Below are 16,557 nucleotides of genomic sequence, written 5' to 3' on the forward strand. Positions count from 1 at the left end.
TCTTTGATCACCAGCAGCAACCCCCCCAGCACCTTGAGACCCTCACGGGTTTGCAGTGCGCTTTATAAATATCATGAATGATTGATTGATTGATTGACTAATGCTGAAGTAGCATGCTACCTACTGGGTGGGTGATGGCTCTTTGTCCTGTAAATGAAAAGACCCGAACACAACACACATGTTTGAGTTAGTGCCTCTTGTTTCTCTAGAAAGGTACACCTGCTGTGATTACATTTTTCTGAAGAATGGATGTCCTTGCTAAATATCCTTCTCTTTCCCTAATGTAATATGATGAATAGGTCAAAGATTGATATTAAAGACGGAAATACATAAACTCATTTGGATGGAATTCAAACCACTAACATGACATACGGTAGGGATCCTAAACTGTACCCGGCCACCTTCATGACAGAGTAAGAAAGACAGAGAGTAGAGGGAAATATCAAAGGATCTTCCTTATTCTCATTCTCTACCTGGAACAGATAGCTACCTGTAAGGCATATAGGCAAGCATTCTCTCTATGATGGTCTAGGAAAGCATGCTCTCTGGAAGACGGACACTTTGACCTCCTCTTACCTTGCTCTCCTTTGCTAATGTGTCCAGGCAACAAAATAGCCCTCCCAAAGGGCTGCAGCTTTGTCAGCTCAGCTCTGTGAGATAAAGTCGAACTTTTTTAAATTTCTAAGGTGGAAGGCAGACAGCTATAGCATGATTTCCACATAATCTGGCACACTAAGCCCTGCTCTACAAATGTAGCACTTGCCTTAAAGGGTTTTTTGTGAGTTGTATTATTCGTTAGTAAACAAATATGTGTACCAGGGTTAATAGACCAGCTGTCACCTTAATTTAATGAAAGACTAGTTTAATAGGACAGGCAATCATTTACATATAGCTAGTAAACCTATGTATAATAATTGGGCTGATGGTTAGCCATCAAAGAAACATTATAACTTTCAGAAAACGTGTAGGCAACTTTGCAAAATGTATTGTTAAACAGTGTCCTAACAGGATATTTTCTAAATCCGTCTTTTAAGCAAAGCAAACCACAAGTATAGGAGTATGTGACCATTTTTTATACAAAATTGATAATGGTCCAGCAGAAGTGAATAGGGCAACGCCCTTCCTTAAGGTCAAACTATAAGTACAGAAAGCAAATAATCCAGCAGTCCAGAAGACTGCCTATAGATCTACAAATAGGGAGGATGATCTGAGAATGATCTACTTCGTTGTTAGTCTGCCAGATCTAAAACAGTAAATGCTCCTTTAGGTAATCATATTAACACAAGCATTTTTACATTAGCCTACAAATCTCTCAAAAATGTACTGTTCAGCTGCACTACATGGGATGTCAATCTAGCAACATTCATGGGAAGTCCATCTAACAACGTTCCGCCCTCATGCGGTACCTGTGTAGATTTGCCCAAATTACTTGAAAAAGCACTGTAATGACTACTCTGACAAAAAGAAGAATACTAAAACAAAGTCGCCAAAACAATTCAGCAATCTTGCAGCAACAACCATGACTTCGGAACACACCTTGTTATGCTCTGTGCTTTCTGATGTTAAGTATGAGGAGTGCCTGAGTCACGTATCCTTCGTCCGGGAGACCTCACTGGACACAGTATTAAGTTTGTCCCTCTGAAAAAAAATTCTGCAAAAAACATTTAAAGTCTGAAGTGAAACGTTTTAACTGGGATAATAAAACTAAGGTCAAATCCATTACCTTTTTAGTGCACCAAGGTCCATGGTAATGCCTTTTACATTCTTACATTAAACTTGAATTTGCATTTCACGTTTCATTGTAGTACTTCGAATCTGCTGGTCTTCAGAAAGGGTCTGAAGACGAGGCTTTATGGACAGTAATTTGCATGCCCTTTTTCTCCTTTTTTGCCTGCCCTTTGTAGTATGCTGTGGGTTAGAAAGCGCCGGGACACTCCATGGAGTAGCCGAGCGCTATATAAGACACCCATAACATAACATAACATAAAGACCTATAAAGCGCACTATCACCCCACGCGTATCCTGGTGCTGAGGTTACATTAGCTCCCCTATATGCACATATTTACCATGAGAATGACTATTCTGCATTACACCCTTGTAAAAAGCCAGGTGTTAAGCTTCTTCCTAAAGTGTAGGAAATCTTGTTTGTCTAAGCTTGGGCGGAAGTTCGTTCCATAAAAGGGCAGCTGCACTACTAAATGCTCTGCCTCCAAACCTAGAGGTTCTAATTCTGGGAGTGCTGACCAGATGGGCTGCAGAAGAATGAGGACTCTTGCTGGGGCGTGCCAGACTGCAGTGGTGTCGGTCCTAGTCCATGCAGAGCCTTGAAAACAATGCAAAGTGATTTGAACTGTATTCTCCTTGATAGTGGAAGCCAGTGGAACTCTGTAAGAGACCCAGATGCAGGGTGGCTTCTTTAGGGCTAGCTTTGTGGCATTTATTGCCTACAAAAAAAGTGAGGTTTTCTACACCATGTTACAGTCTTTTGTTAGAGTTTCTTCATTTTTTTCATTATACTATTAAATTGTTTTAATGTAATATGGTTTGGACCTTATATACAAAATAACATACCCTGCCTCGCTTTCTCCACATAATAATATTTTGTTACACATTAAAAAGCTACTGTTTCCCATGGGACTGAAAAACAATTAACATTCAGATAGCCTGTATTTTGCTTGATAAAGAGCGGATGAAATACCTTGCATTACGAAGAGTACACTGGTTGCATCTGTCATCAACGTTATACAGGACTAGACAAACCATACTTGAATCTAGGCCTTTTTTTAAATACACGCAGCTGTTTTTAAAAAAATTACATAAACACGATATAGTTGTCATCCACTTTGAAATAGGTTCCTAAAATAGTTGTCAAAACAACAGTGAACATAGGTTATATTTTAGAAGCAGACATTTAAAGAAATGTAACAACAAAGAGATTATTCAGTACATCATTTGTTTGTTTCAATTCTTACAGTCATAAAGAAACTGGTACAAGCTATGTAACACATAGCAGAGCTTGAACCCTGTAAAGTAAGATCCTGAAGTTTTATCATTCATTTCCATAGGACAATCGCTGTTTGAAATCAAATAGGTGTAAGATGTATTTTCCATATAATAGTAAATAATGTATTTTGACCTTTTAGTTTGAGCACCAGTTAATCTATCTGGACTGGGTGCACTAGATTTAGAAGCAGAGCAGGTTTAATAGTGAATATCTAGTTTTACAGTAATATTTTCTTTGCTGTCATAGCACAGTACACTAGTCACAGTATTCCCCTTTTTAGAGCTGGCATTAGCCAAGGCATTTTGATTTTGCTAAAACTATATGCATAATAGGGTCACATATAGGGGCTTTCAACAAACCCTATTCATCCATTGGTCTGTTGGGTCATTGTGCTACAAGGGGTATGCAGTTCTTAGATGGGGCAGGGGAAAAACAGGTCTTTCTTCGTGATGCCCTCACACACCCCAAAGGATGTCATGCTTTATCATTGGGCTTTGCTCCTCGTCGGGCCGGCGCTGCAATGCCCAATGGGCTCACAGTAAATGGGTCTCTTTGCCGGGGATCTTTTTGAAGAAGCCGTGGGGTGCGAGTGGGTAAGAGGGCAAGGATAGTGTAGTGCACAGGAAGTAGATGTTAAAATAAGTCTGGAGCAGTCCTATTTAAAATCAGTTTTAATGGTTCAGGTAGTTCCAGCTTAGTTAAAAGGTGTGTGGACACCCTATGTGGATGCAATGTTCCTAGAGGGCTTTCGCTGTGTAGTCGGTCGACATGTTTCGTGCCCTTGTCGCTCCTAACGAGTCGTATGGCACTTCATCAGGACCTAAGTGAATGAGTGGTGCACTACTAGAGGTCTAGCTCCTAAAGTAGATGGAGGTAACCAGATGCAATAGAGTGAAGCCCAAGTAGACCTATACTGGGCAGTAGAAGACCCCCGTAAAGTGGTCTATGGCCTGACGTGGAAATGCAGAGCACGTCGTTGTTCTGATCTGCTGGGTGGACGGCAACTAGCTGAATTCCAACCCTTGCTCTGGGGCAGGTTTTACAGTAATATTTTCTTTGCTGTCATAGCACTGTACACTAGTCACAGTTTTCCCCTTTTTAAAGCTGGAATTAGCCAAGGCATTTTGATTTTGCTAAAACTATATGCATAATAGGGTCACGTATAGGGGCTTTCAACAAACCCTATTCATCCATTGGTCTGTTGGGTCATTCACATGTCTCTTCCGTCTGCATACAGCATGGGGCAATGGGTCATGCTACTCTAGCTTTTGGCTGACTACACTGTGAGTGATGGCATTCTGCCTTTTTACAATGCACATCTACAGACAAAGAAGTTCTCTTCAGTGGTATCGATTACTACGGCAATGTGTGCTTTTTGAAACTACAAATATTTTTGTTTTAGCCACTATTATTTTTAGACTAATGAGGATCAGGTAGATTCCCCAACAATAAAGGTTTGCAGAAATAATGACAGGACAAAACAAGAACTGACAAAGCGAAAAGCTTGGCGTCCAAAGTCATACCTACTAGTTTTGCCAATGCTGGTTCTAATAGTGTTCATTCTTTGATATTTTTTAAAATAATGTTTCAGTTGTCAGATTTATTTTAATATTTATAATTATGTATTGTTTATTATAAAGTAAACTGTTTATAAAAGTGTTGATTTGTGCCCACCAATTTGTTATGCCAGAGCACTGTATGATCATGTGGATGTCCTCAGTGGGTTATACTTGCCAACTCAGACACCTTGAACATTCCAGAAACCCAAGTGTCCATATCTTATAAGGAGTCCAATATACGTTTTGTAGTATGTGTTGTTGTGTTAGAAATGGTTGCAGATGTGTGCTCACTTTTGAGAATTTGTTCGAGTCATTAAGCTATTCCCTTTCCGATATTTCAGTATTCACTTAAAGTTCTCAATCATCTTTGTTTTTAAACTAAGTGAATATGACCAATGACAAGATGATACATTTTCGATATAGGGGTTTCTTTGATGATCTTGTTTGTAGTTAGGAAGAAAGCTTAAACAATAGGAAGCATGTGCAATTGTCAAATGTCAAGTGTTTGTTTCATTACTTTAAGAGTTTTTCATAGATGTAAATAGTTCTATTTCATACTGTGTAGACCAAATACTTTTCAACTCGTAAAAAGAGATACATTTTCAGTTTTAAGGCACTGTGTGCATTGTCATTTCTTAAAAAAAGAGATTCATTTTGTAAGAACACTTTGTGATTATGCCTGATAAGACAGTATGTTACTTAGAAGTAGTTAACTCTTAGGTTTAAATAAGTGTTTTCACATACTTTTTATACTAATAAAGAAACCACAATTTGCTACTGAACAGGAAGCTTAAAATTATAATTCCTCACTTGTTTCTCAATATAAATGCATATCAGGGAATTGAGCATTTAAAGTTTCAACCAGTGAAAAGTTTAATGTAGTCATACTTTATTATGTCTGGAAAGCCAAAGTGATATTTTTGAAGTGAACTCCTTAGATTGTTCACTTCAATCAGTGAAAATTTTCCTTACAAGCCTAATGAGGCTTGTTATCATGTTTTCCAGTCTATTTTTCCCCCAAAGTCCCAGATTGAGCATATGCTAAAGTTTACAATGGTTTAGGAGTTCATTAACTTTCCTAACTGCATGAGTGTTTTACGGATGACCAACGAATATAAACACACTTAAAGATCCAAGGCAGTCAAAAAAATTAAGAAAAATCTTAAAAATAGCTACAAATTAAAATGCTATGGTGCAAAAATGCATGTAAAAAATGATAGTGTTGGATCACTGATTTAATTTACTGTTCCAGGGTTCAAAACCTGAATAGATCAGATAACAGCAATACAAAAGACACATCCAGCCTATACAACTGTGCGAACTAAAGATCACCTGTAAATCCTAGTCCCCACTAAAAAAAATGTAACCTATCACTAACTGCTTTTCTAATGACAACAGATCTACAGGTACAAACATTCAGTCAAATTTTAACACCTTTATTATGTGTGTTTAGACATATGCATTTGCATTATGGTACCTTACCCGTAAGACAGGATTCATCCTGGGCAACTTGCATTCCCTGAAGCAACTGGATTAGATAAATAGACTTATCAATGAATCCCAGGTTCCTGTCAAAGAGAAATAATAGTTTTCCTTACAACCAAAAATTTGAATAATTCATTTATTTTAAAAGTTTTACCAGCTTAACGTTTGTTATCTTTGCTTAAGTGAAAGTAGTTTGGAGGAGAGGAAAAGTCATTCATCAACAGAAGGCCAATGAAAATAAATAGAGCAAGTACATTTTGAATTCTATGGACGAAATACTACATAAATAGATCCACGCAACTTTCATGTCTATGGGAAATGGTGAAAGTGTTAAATTACGAACATCTAGATTCGATGATAGTTATCTCTGGGGATTTTAACATGCATCTTTTTTCGTGTAAAAAGCTGAATACACATTAAAAAATGTTATCACAGAGGATCAATTGTGAGTTTATAAAATGTAACCTTAAGATTATGCAAGATGAAGATAATACACCGACGTTTAATAAAACGTGTAGCCCTTCTATAATTGATTACTCCATAATTTCTGAGAAACTTTTTAACTTACTACAAAGTTACCATGTGGTACCAAGGATTGAGAGCGATCATAACCCACAAGTTATTCTTCTCGCTTTTTCTTCTGATTATTTACCAAAAACTAGAATAATCAAAACTGTTTCTACTCCATTTAACCTTAAAAGGTTAATATGGAATGAGAGAACTGAAAAAGATATTTTGGAAGTCCTTTCCCGTTTAATTTAAAATGTCCAAGATGCTACTGCTGAAGGGAAATCTATGGTTGCTCTTTGGCCTTGTTTATGTTCCACTCTTTTGGCTAACTTTTCTCATTTGAAACCTTCTCAAGGTATAACTTTGAACCCAAAGAATCCAGGGTGGTTTTCCCATTGTTTACTATACCTTAAAAGAAGTCTCAATAAAACAATAAGAGCATTGTATAGGAAAGCAAAAGGAACATCTAATTTTGCGATATTCCAACAAATTAGACAATTGAAAAAGGGATACAGGAACGAAATATGGATGGCTACACAAGCATAATACGAAGAAACTTGGTCTAAATTACATTTTGCTTGTAAATCTAAAGATTCACGGTTATTTTGGAGTATTATTAACAATCTTGAATTTGGTAATCATAGAAGTAATAGTGCCAATATTGAAGAACTAAGCTGGGTAAACTTTTTTAATAATCTTAAATCTGTTCCTCTGGGCCCACATTACGATGATAGTAAAATTAATCCTACTCATCATGGCCAACTAGAGATAATAGAAAATGGCGGGTTAGACCTAAGTGTCTATGAACCATTAAGTTCCCTTGATAAAGAGCCATGGTCGGTTGATAAAGTCAAAAAAGTAATAAATAAGATTAGATCAAATGGAGCGCCTGGTCCGAATGGAATACCGAACTCTATTTTTAAAGAAAACTTAAAAGATTGGCCAGAGGTATTAACGCTCCTATTTAATGTGCTTAAAAACAGGCTTAATTCCGGAATCATGGCAGGGAATTATTGTCCAAACAATTTATAAAAGTGGTCCCCAGGACAACCCTGCAAATTATCGCTTAATCGCATTAACAGATGTAGAAGTGAAAATATTTGCTAGTTGTCTGCTGGAAGAACTGGAATCATGGGCCATGAGAGAGGATTTGATGCCAAATTTACAAACCGCTTTTAGAAAGGGAGAATCGACTTATATTAATTTGATTTTATTAACATTATTAGGCAAACAAAAGTTGTATATTTGTTTCATTGACCTAAAAGCCGCCTTTGATTCTGTGCCTCGAAATGTACTATGGTCGAAGTTAATTAATTGGGGTATATCTAACACCCTTTTAAAGATGATCAAATTATTATACTCCGATACATGGGTACAGATCGAAGTAGGCGACGGAAGACACATGACTCGTCGCCTTGAGACCAATATTGGCTTGAAACAAGGATGTGTCTTGGCTCCTTGCCTTTTTAACCTTTTTATGTCTGATCTTCCAGCCCATTTTAATGATGTTAATTCCCACTCTCCTGCTATGTTGGGTAAAGAGATTAAATATTTACAATATGCCGACGATACCATTTTATTAAGCCAAATTGTCATAGGACTAAAAAGATTAATAGACTCTTTTAACCTATATGTTACACAAAATGGTCTAAAAATAAATTTAAAAAAACGAAAACAATGACCGTGGGAAGAGGCAAACTAGGATTAAAAGAATGGAATAATAATGGTTTGGTTATTGAATGTGTAAAATCGTATAAATATTTGGGAATCACATTTGACGATAGTATGTCATTTAGGCAGCATTTTAATAACGTTGAAGCTAAGGGCACACCGCTGTCATATGCTTTTAGAAAACTGAGAGATAGGCTATTATGCCCAAATTATGATCACTTGCTGAAGGTTATGAAAGCAAAGTTAATTCCATCTTTGGATTATGGTTCCCTTATCTTCCGTGGCAAAAATGCGAAAATTCTTGATGATTTTGAATAAAGGACATATAAATCCGTTTTTAGGATTCCCAGATATATTAGTCGTGCCAATATAAGACTAGATTTTTGGTCTAAAGAAACAGATTTTGGCCCGACAATCTACATTTTTAAAGTCCTTATTGACATTGTCTCGAGCTGAAGAGGGTTCTCTAGCAAATCAGTGTTGGCTTGAGATAACAAAAAGTGAATATGCGAGTAGTTGGCAAACTTATTTAAATGAGTGATTACGTAACTTTGATTGTCCAAATTTAGGAGATGAATCGAGTAGTAAAATGGTTTACAAAAAATCAATTAATCAATCAGCTGCTCTATTGTCTACTATAATGGATAAAGATGAATTAAGGAAAAAAAACATCTTTGGTCAATAGCTAACTCCTTTGGTAAACTGGCTCCCCAACCTTATTTGCTGCTTCATTTAAAACCTTTAATTAAGAATAAATTCATGTTATTAAGGTTTGGGAGATATCCAACTAAAGATTGAATTCCAAAATGGGAGAAGAAGTGGCCGTCCAACCCATGTAGGTTATGTGGGTTGTGTGAGGAAACCCTATTGCATATAGTAACCTTATGCCCAAAATTGTTAGAAGAGCGGAAGACCACCTTAAAGCCCATTTTTAATGAATTGGGAGTAAGATCTTGCAGGACTGCAATTATTGTATGTTTAAGTGGTGCTACCATCCTTCTCATTTACCAATTTGTTAAGTTTATTTTTATAGCTGAAAAGAAACTTTGTAACATAGACATTTCTAGTGAAGAAATTTCTGCTATGAAAATTATCTAAAAAGTGGCAATGATATATCGGTTTTAAATGTTTTTAGGGAGAGTGTGGTTAACATGTATTATTATAAATGTACTGTACTGTATTTAATGCTACTAAATAATAGTGGATTATATTTCATGTACACTTTTTTAATCTGAAAGTTTACTTGACAATTCTAGCTGCTAGCCTAAGGCACTTTAATTTCTGCTGCTACTCGGTGGGTTGTATTCTATGTACCGTACTGTTTTTAATGCAACTCCATAATGGTGGATGGTATTTCATGTACACTTTTTAATCTAAAAGTGTACTTGATAAGTTTAAGCTGCTAGCACAAAGCCCTTTAATCTTTGCTGCTACTTGGTGTGTTGTATACCATGCACCCTTACCAAACTTTAAAAGTTTACTTGCAATTCTAGCTGCTAGCACAAGGCACTTTAATTTATGCTGCTAATTGTTTATTAGTAAACTGCTTATTTGTAGTTAAACTATGTTAGGGCTTAGTTGTAGATCTCGTCTTGGATATAAAAGCACATTGTATCTGTATATTTTTAATCTGATTTCGTTTTGGATATGTACTTTGCTGTTTGTAATGATTTTAAGTAATCAACAAATAAATAAATTCACTATCACTACATAAATATCTGTATTTTTTCACTACATAATTATAGTATGCATATTTGATCTACGAAACTTCAAATTATGTGCAAGAAATCACCTGCCTGTCACATTAAGTGACGTTAAGTGAAATAGGAAACTAATCGAACGTATTTGTACACAATGAAGGAAAATCATGTCATATTTTTGTAATTAAAAAAGAAAGACCTTAAAGATGAGACAATGTTAAAGTAATAGCAGTACCTATAATCCTGGGGCTCATTCTTAACTGAAACAAGAAAGGACTGCTGCCACTCTGCAGCAGGACCAGAAATCAGTGAAGGAGATATTCTTGGTCTTCAAATTCCACCTGTTCTTCATGCATTTAGTGGCTGGCCAGTAGTGTCTATTGCCTCTGAATTACTACTGCTTACTGCACAAGTCAAGCATTTTTAGGAAGGTAGGTAGCAATGTACTGGTAGGTTAGCCCTGTGGAAAAGTGGGTGGGAATTAAAGGTGTCAGTTGTGGGTGCCGTAGGGAAGAATACTCTATGTCTTTACCCTGCAAGCCAAAGGGGTGTGTGAAATTTAGCTCCACCCTTCCGCCAATTTGATATGGTGCACATGGGAGTGTACAGTTGGTGATTACTGCTTTATTTTAATGGAAGAAGGATGCTTTTCAAAAGGTTAGGGTGGGGACTAAGTTGTTATATAATGTTGCCAGCGGGGCAGGTTTACCATATTGGCTTTAGAGGTGTTAAGGGGATTTGCACTGCTACTTGGTTACAAGTTAGAGCAGAATTCCCAGAGTAGCTCCAGCTACCTAAAAGTAGCTCTCGTGTGTGCAGTCCAGATTATTACATTTAAAGCTCTTGCTTGGTTGAATTGATATTTGTATTCCAATTTTGATGTTTTCATCATAGACAAATAAAGGGTGTCTTTTTCAGCACTTTTTAGCTTGTTTAGAGATAAATTGTTGGTTTTCCAAAATACATATGAAGCTGATATTTTAGTGATAAATCATGTGGCACTGGGGGGGAACATTAATAATGTTATTACCTTTGTGCCAGGGGTTGCAGCTACGGCTGCTATGTATTACCCATATACAGGCATTCCAAACTGACAAAACCTTTTTAAGTTGCTTCTGGAAACTTTGCTTGATGTGATGCTTTGAAGTGATCATTCCTGGCCCCAGTACGTTGGATGACATCATTTGAACAGTACCCGGCACGCAAGTATATGGGGGTGTGGGGGGAGAAGGGGAGGAAGTGGGACCACTGGTGAGCCTGAAATAAACAGACCCATGGGACCGCCATGTAACTCTGACAAGTAGACCACTGGATTGGGGGGAAGCCTCTGGGGGTCGGAAGGGAATTGCTTGCTCTCCAATTAATCATCTTGCAAGGTCCCTTAGGTATTACTTATTTTGTTTGATTGCAAGGATTGCGCAAGGTTTGGATGAGGGAGAACTACTCACTTGTCCTGGGGTGTGGGAGTTGGGGTGTTTTAAAGTTATTACTTGGAGAAACTGCAGGGAAAATATGCTAGGCACTGCGGTGCTGGGAGTTAGCAGGGGTGACGCAGATTTTCCCTCTCGAGGAGCATCTACAGGCGGGGGGTGTGGGGGTGGCACACTGGGTGCGAACTACACCCACAGATAGAGGCTTGACATATAAAATCATGACCTGGAACGTCAAGGGAATGCACACAATGAGGAAGCAGCATTCTCCTACCTGTCCTGGGAGGTCCATATTGCCTTGCTCCAGGAAACTCATATCCTGGCTCCTGAGGGAGCTGCACTACTTCGTAGATGCCGGGACCGGGCATATTGCACCTCGTTCTCAGCATTTGCCAGAGGGGTGCTGATCTGAATACAAGGAGGGGTCCCTTTCCAACACACTGGGGACTAGGCCGACCTGGAGGGCCGGTACTTAGTGGTCACGGGTAGGTTGGATGGCCAAGATGTGACGATAATGAATATATATGGGCTTAATAAGGACCACATCACATTCCTGGCCAACATGTCTGGCGTACTAACACCTGACCTGCTGCATTCCACCATTCTGGGGGGAGGCTTCAATTGCGTAGCCGATTCTACGTTGGACCACTCCCATCCCCCGCTCCAGGACATCCCAACTACTTGGACAGTGAGGGCCTTCACAGAGTGGCAGACAAGATGGGGATTAGTGGACACATGGAAATGCACACATCCAATGGCTAGGGACTATTCACATTTCTTATACGTACTTTTTTGTGTTCCCCTCATATCCAGGCCCTAGTACAGGAAGTGGAATACCTGGCAAGCATGATATCTGACCACAGCCCAGTACTGCTGCGACTGCGATGGGGGGGCATGTCATCAGCCCATCTCTACCTGGCAGCTTAAATCGGAGGCGCTGGAGGACCAGGTCTTCCTCAAAGACACTAGAGGTCACATAATTCACTACTTCTCCGAAAATGCAGACACAGCCTCGTCCAGACTGACGGAATGGGGTGCCTTCTAGTCAGTGGTTCAGGGCTGGTGTGTGGCGACATCCATTGGTGTGCGTTGCACGCTGGTGGCAGAAGTGGAGGGCGCAGACCGCGAGCTACGCGAATTAGAGAAACATTCACCTGGGTATCTGGAGAACCTACAGGAGCTCCTAAACGCAAAAGAGAAGGTAACCACCCAAGAGGAACAACTGAGATGCTTTGATTACAAAAAAAATACATGGAGCAAAACCATGCAGAGAGAGACAGGACGAGTAGCTTACTGGCCTTGTTGTCCAACCCGACCCGCAGAGGTAACACTATTGTGGAATTAGCAGACTAGGTCGGACACCACCTGTAAGGACAGGAAGTGATAAACAGTAGGTTCCATGGAGTTTTATGTGACTCTATACAAAAGCGCAGGGAGACGCGAGGAGGGAGAGATGGTGGACTTCCTTGCCCCGCTCCCCCTCCACACCCCAACAGAAGAAGATGCACAGATATTGAGGCAGACATTTCTGAACATGAAATAAGGGCGGCCATTAAAGGCCTTGCCAGGGGCAAAACCCGAGGAACAGATGGGCTCCCCACCGATATCTATGCCATTTACGTGGAGGAGCTAGCCCCAAGACTAGCAAAGTTGTATGCAGCGGCCAGAGAGGAGGGAGTGCTCCCCAGGACCACACGAGAGGCGTTAGTAATCCCACTGCTCGAACCAGGTTAATCACCTCTATACTGCTCGGCCTATAGACCATTATTTATGCTTAATTTAGACTTTAAAATACTGAGTAAGCTCCTAGCGACAAGACTCCTCCCATTCATGACTACTCTGGTCCACCCAGACCAGGCAGGGTTTATCCCGGGCAGAAATGCAGCCCTCAACATCAGGCGACTGTTAGCCATACTGGATACGAGTGGACGGGAGGGGGAGAAGGAGCGGTATTCGCAATAGACATGGAGAACGCCTTGGAGCAAATGTGAGTGGGACAGGGCTTCCTGCGATGGGTACAGCTGGTATATATGGAACTCCTGGTGAGGGTGTGAATGGGCTGCACAATAACGGAGCAGTATCAGGTAGAGACGGGGACAAATCAGGGGTGCCCTCTCTCCCCACTGCTGTTCGCTCTAGCCATGGAGTCATTGGCATGCCTGGCTCGGACGGGCGGTAGATATCGAAGCCTACAGATAGGAGGGCATACCAATCACATTGCGCTATATGTGGATGACCTCCTCTTGTTCCTGAACGATCTAGGGGGGGAACTGCAAGAAGCCAGGGAGATGGCTGAGTTTGGGTCGCTATCCGGAGTCAACGTAAATTGGCAGCAATCCTGGCTCTTCCCATTGACGGAGGGAAGAGACCTACTGGATGGATTAGGAGACCTTGCGTGGGAGCCCCGCTGTCTAAAATATTAAGTGTGAAAGTGTATCACTTCCAATCAGATATTCAGGAGGGGAATACAGGGGGGGGGGATTGTGAGGTCCCTTAAAAGACAGCATAACCTTCTGGGGGACTCTCCCGCTACCTATTGCCGACTGGGTGGCATTTTTAAAGATGATAGCTCACCCGCGACTATTGTACATCTTCAAGGTAAACAATGAAGAGAGAAAGGGTATTTGCCAGTACAGGCAGGAATGGGACTCCCTGTCCCCTGAATATATAGATAAACAGCAATAAGGGAGTTGAACCTTATGGATACATCCCAGCCTCAGTAGAGGGCAGGAAAGTAACTGTGTTAGCCACAAACCAAAAAAAGGGAGGACGTCCTTTGTCCTTTGGAAGACCCCTCACTCACCAACCTAGTTGGTGACATGCTTCATCATCCCGGTCCCACCCGGATAGCCGAATGCCATCCAGGTGTGCTGCGACACCTGATTACAGTGGAGCTGTTTTTTTCTTTTATATGTGCAAGGGGGAGAAATTGTGTATTAAAAAGTATCCGATACTACCCACTCACGTAGTTTATTCTGGAGTGTCTCGGGTACTGTTAAAATAAGAGGCACCTGTTGCCCTGTTAGGTGGGCTGTCGGTGTAAAAACTAAGGGGATGTGAGTTAAAAAGGTCTACATGTTTCAACCTATGTGTAAAGTGCACCCGCCAGGGCCGCATAGGCACGAACGGCGCCCGTCTCTCCCGCCACAAATCGTAGCGAGGATTTGGCCAGTCCGGGGTTGCTCATGGAGCCATAAATATTGGCGCTCCTAGTTTTTTTCCAAGAAATACAGGAAGAAACCCACTTTTTTATTGGAAACTCATTTTGAGACTCTACATCTGCTACCTTCAAGGATAGGGTGCGTCTTAGCGTGCGCACACCGTCCCGCAGGTACTCCACTTGGTCCTGACGAAAACCTGTAACTTTACACACAGGTTGAAACATGTAGACCTTTTTAACTCACATCCCCTTAGTTTTTACACCGACAGCCCACCTAACAGGGCAACAGGTGCCTCTTATTTTAACAATACCCGAGACACTCCAGAATAAACTCCGTGAGTGGGTAGTATCGGATACTTTTTAATACACAATTTCTCCCCCTTGCACATATAAAAGAAAAAACCAGCTCCACTGTAATCAGGTGTCGCAGCACACCTGGATGGCATTCGGCTATCCGGGTGGGACCCCGATGATGAAGCATGTCACCAACTAGGTTGGTGAGTGAGGGGTCTTCTCAAGGAGAAAGGACGTCCTCCCTTTTTTTGGTTTGTGGCTAACTAACTTACTTTCCTGCCCTCTACTGAGGCTGGGATGTATCCATAAGGTTCAACTCCCTTATTGTTGTTTATCTATATTGTACATCTTCACCACTTTACCTGTATGGATACCGAGAGCACTGTTCATTTAACTGGACTCACACATGACCTCATATATCTGGGGGACAGGCCGTCGACGGGTGACCTTGGCGACACTGAAACGCCCGACAGAAGAGGGGGGACTTGTGGTTCCCGACTTTGAATCACACTACCTAGCAGGGCAGCGGCAGAGGTTTAAGCAATGGGTAGTTGGAGGATGACACAGGGAAGAGAAATAGGGCTCTTTACCCTGGAGTGTGATGAGCTCCTACGGACCCTACTGAAGGTCAAGGGGGGGCCATGGGAAAGCACATCTGAAGTGAATGTGGTACCGCGCTGTTGGGGAAGCTCTCCAGAGGACACGAACTCGGTTGCCCTATTCCCAAGACCTCCAATGATGATGATACAGGCGTTACCACAAGAGGCACAATGAAAGGGCTTGGAGGAGTGTATCCAGGTAGGAGTCCCCAAACTAGGGGACTTGTATAAAGATGGGGTGTTATTGAGTTTGAGGTATTCCTGGCAGACTGGGAAATACCCCAAGGCCAGTTCCTGCTCCACAAAGCGGTAACGTCAGCTATTAGGAAACATTGGGGGGTGGGTACTCAGTAACCCAAACAGCATTCTACATGCGAGTATATTGGAACGGTGGGGGGCACGATCGAGGAGGTCACGTGTTTATACAGAGCGATTGGCAAGGACTCTATCCAACCCCTGACAACACTGAGAGACCGATTGGCGGCAGACTTGGACACTCCTATGGAAGACAAGGACTGGGAGAATACACTGGCCAGGATCCCTAAGATCTCAAGGAATGCCTGATTCAAACGGATTCATTTTTAGGGCTCGGGCCTAGCGTACACTGCGCATGCAGTGTCACACAGCGAGAGTCCTATTCCTGGGGTTTTGAAAATGGACCTGGTTATGTTTTGCATCAGGCATACCCCACCCCGGAACGCATTAACTGATATTTTCACAGAGAATGTGGAGTATCCACGATGTGGGGAAACTGGAACGGATATGACGCACATGTTCTGAGGTTGCCCAACCTTATGCACATACAGACAGAAGGTTATGGCTGCAGTGTCTGGTCTGAAATAACCGAAGGGGAGGCTCCCTGTACACCAGCACACTGTCCCCTTAGCCTATTTCCCCAAACATCTAAAAGTTTTTGTTGGGAATGTTCATCAAAGAGCTTAACAGCATGATGAAGGGATAGATGCTAACATATGCAAAGATGAATAAGCAATGTGCTCAAAATTAGAGGAATAAAAAGCATGAAAATGAATGCATATATTGAAAAGCAAATAGTCTGCTAAAAAAAAAAAAGAAGTGATCGTTCCTGGCAGCACTGCACTGGGGTGACCGCTACCAGTAACTTTGCATACAGTTGGCACCCATGT

The 16,557-nt window shown here is 41.0% G+C and overlaps 1 pseudogene across 1 annotated transcript in view; it reads right to left on the reverse strand.

Moving 5' to 3' along the window:
• Positions 1–16,557, reverse strand: part of LOC144762385 (ataxin-10-like) — a 463,805-nt pseudogene that overhangs the window by 325,839 nt on the left and 121,409 nt on the right. The window contains exon 3 of the transcript XR_013596083.1: positions 6,046–6,131. The product of XR_013596083.1 is annotated as an ataxin-10-like (transcript). The remainder of the gene's footprint in view (positions 1–6,045; positions 6,132–16,557) is intronic.

Source organism: Lissotriton helveticus, chromosome 1_1 (assembly GCF_964261635.1).
Source record: "Lissotriton helveticus chromosome 1_1, aLisHel1.1, whole genome shotgun sequence".
Classification (NCBI taxonomy): Eukaryota; Metazoa; Chordata; class Amphibia; order Caudata; family Salamandridae; genus Lissotriton; species Lissotriton helveticus.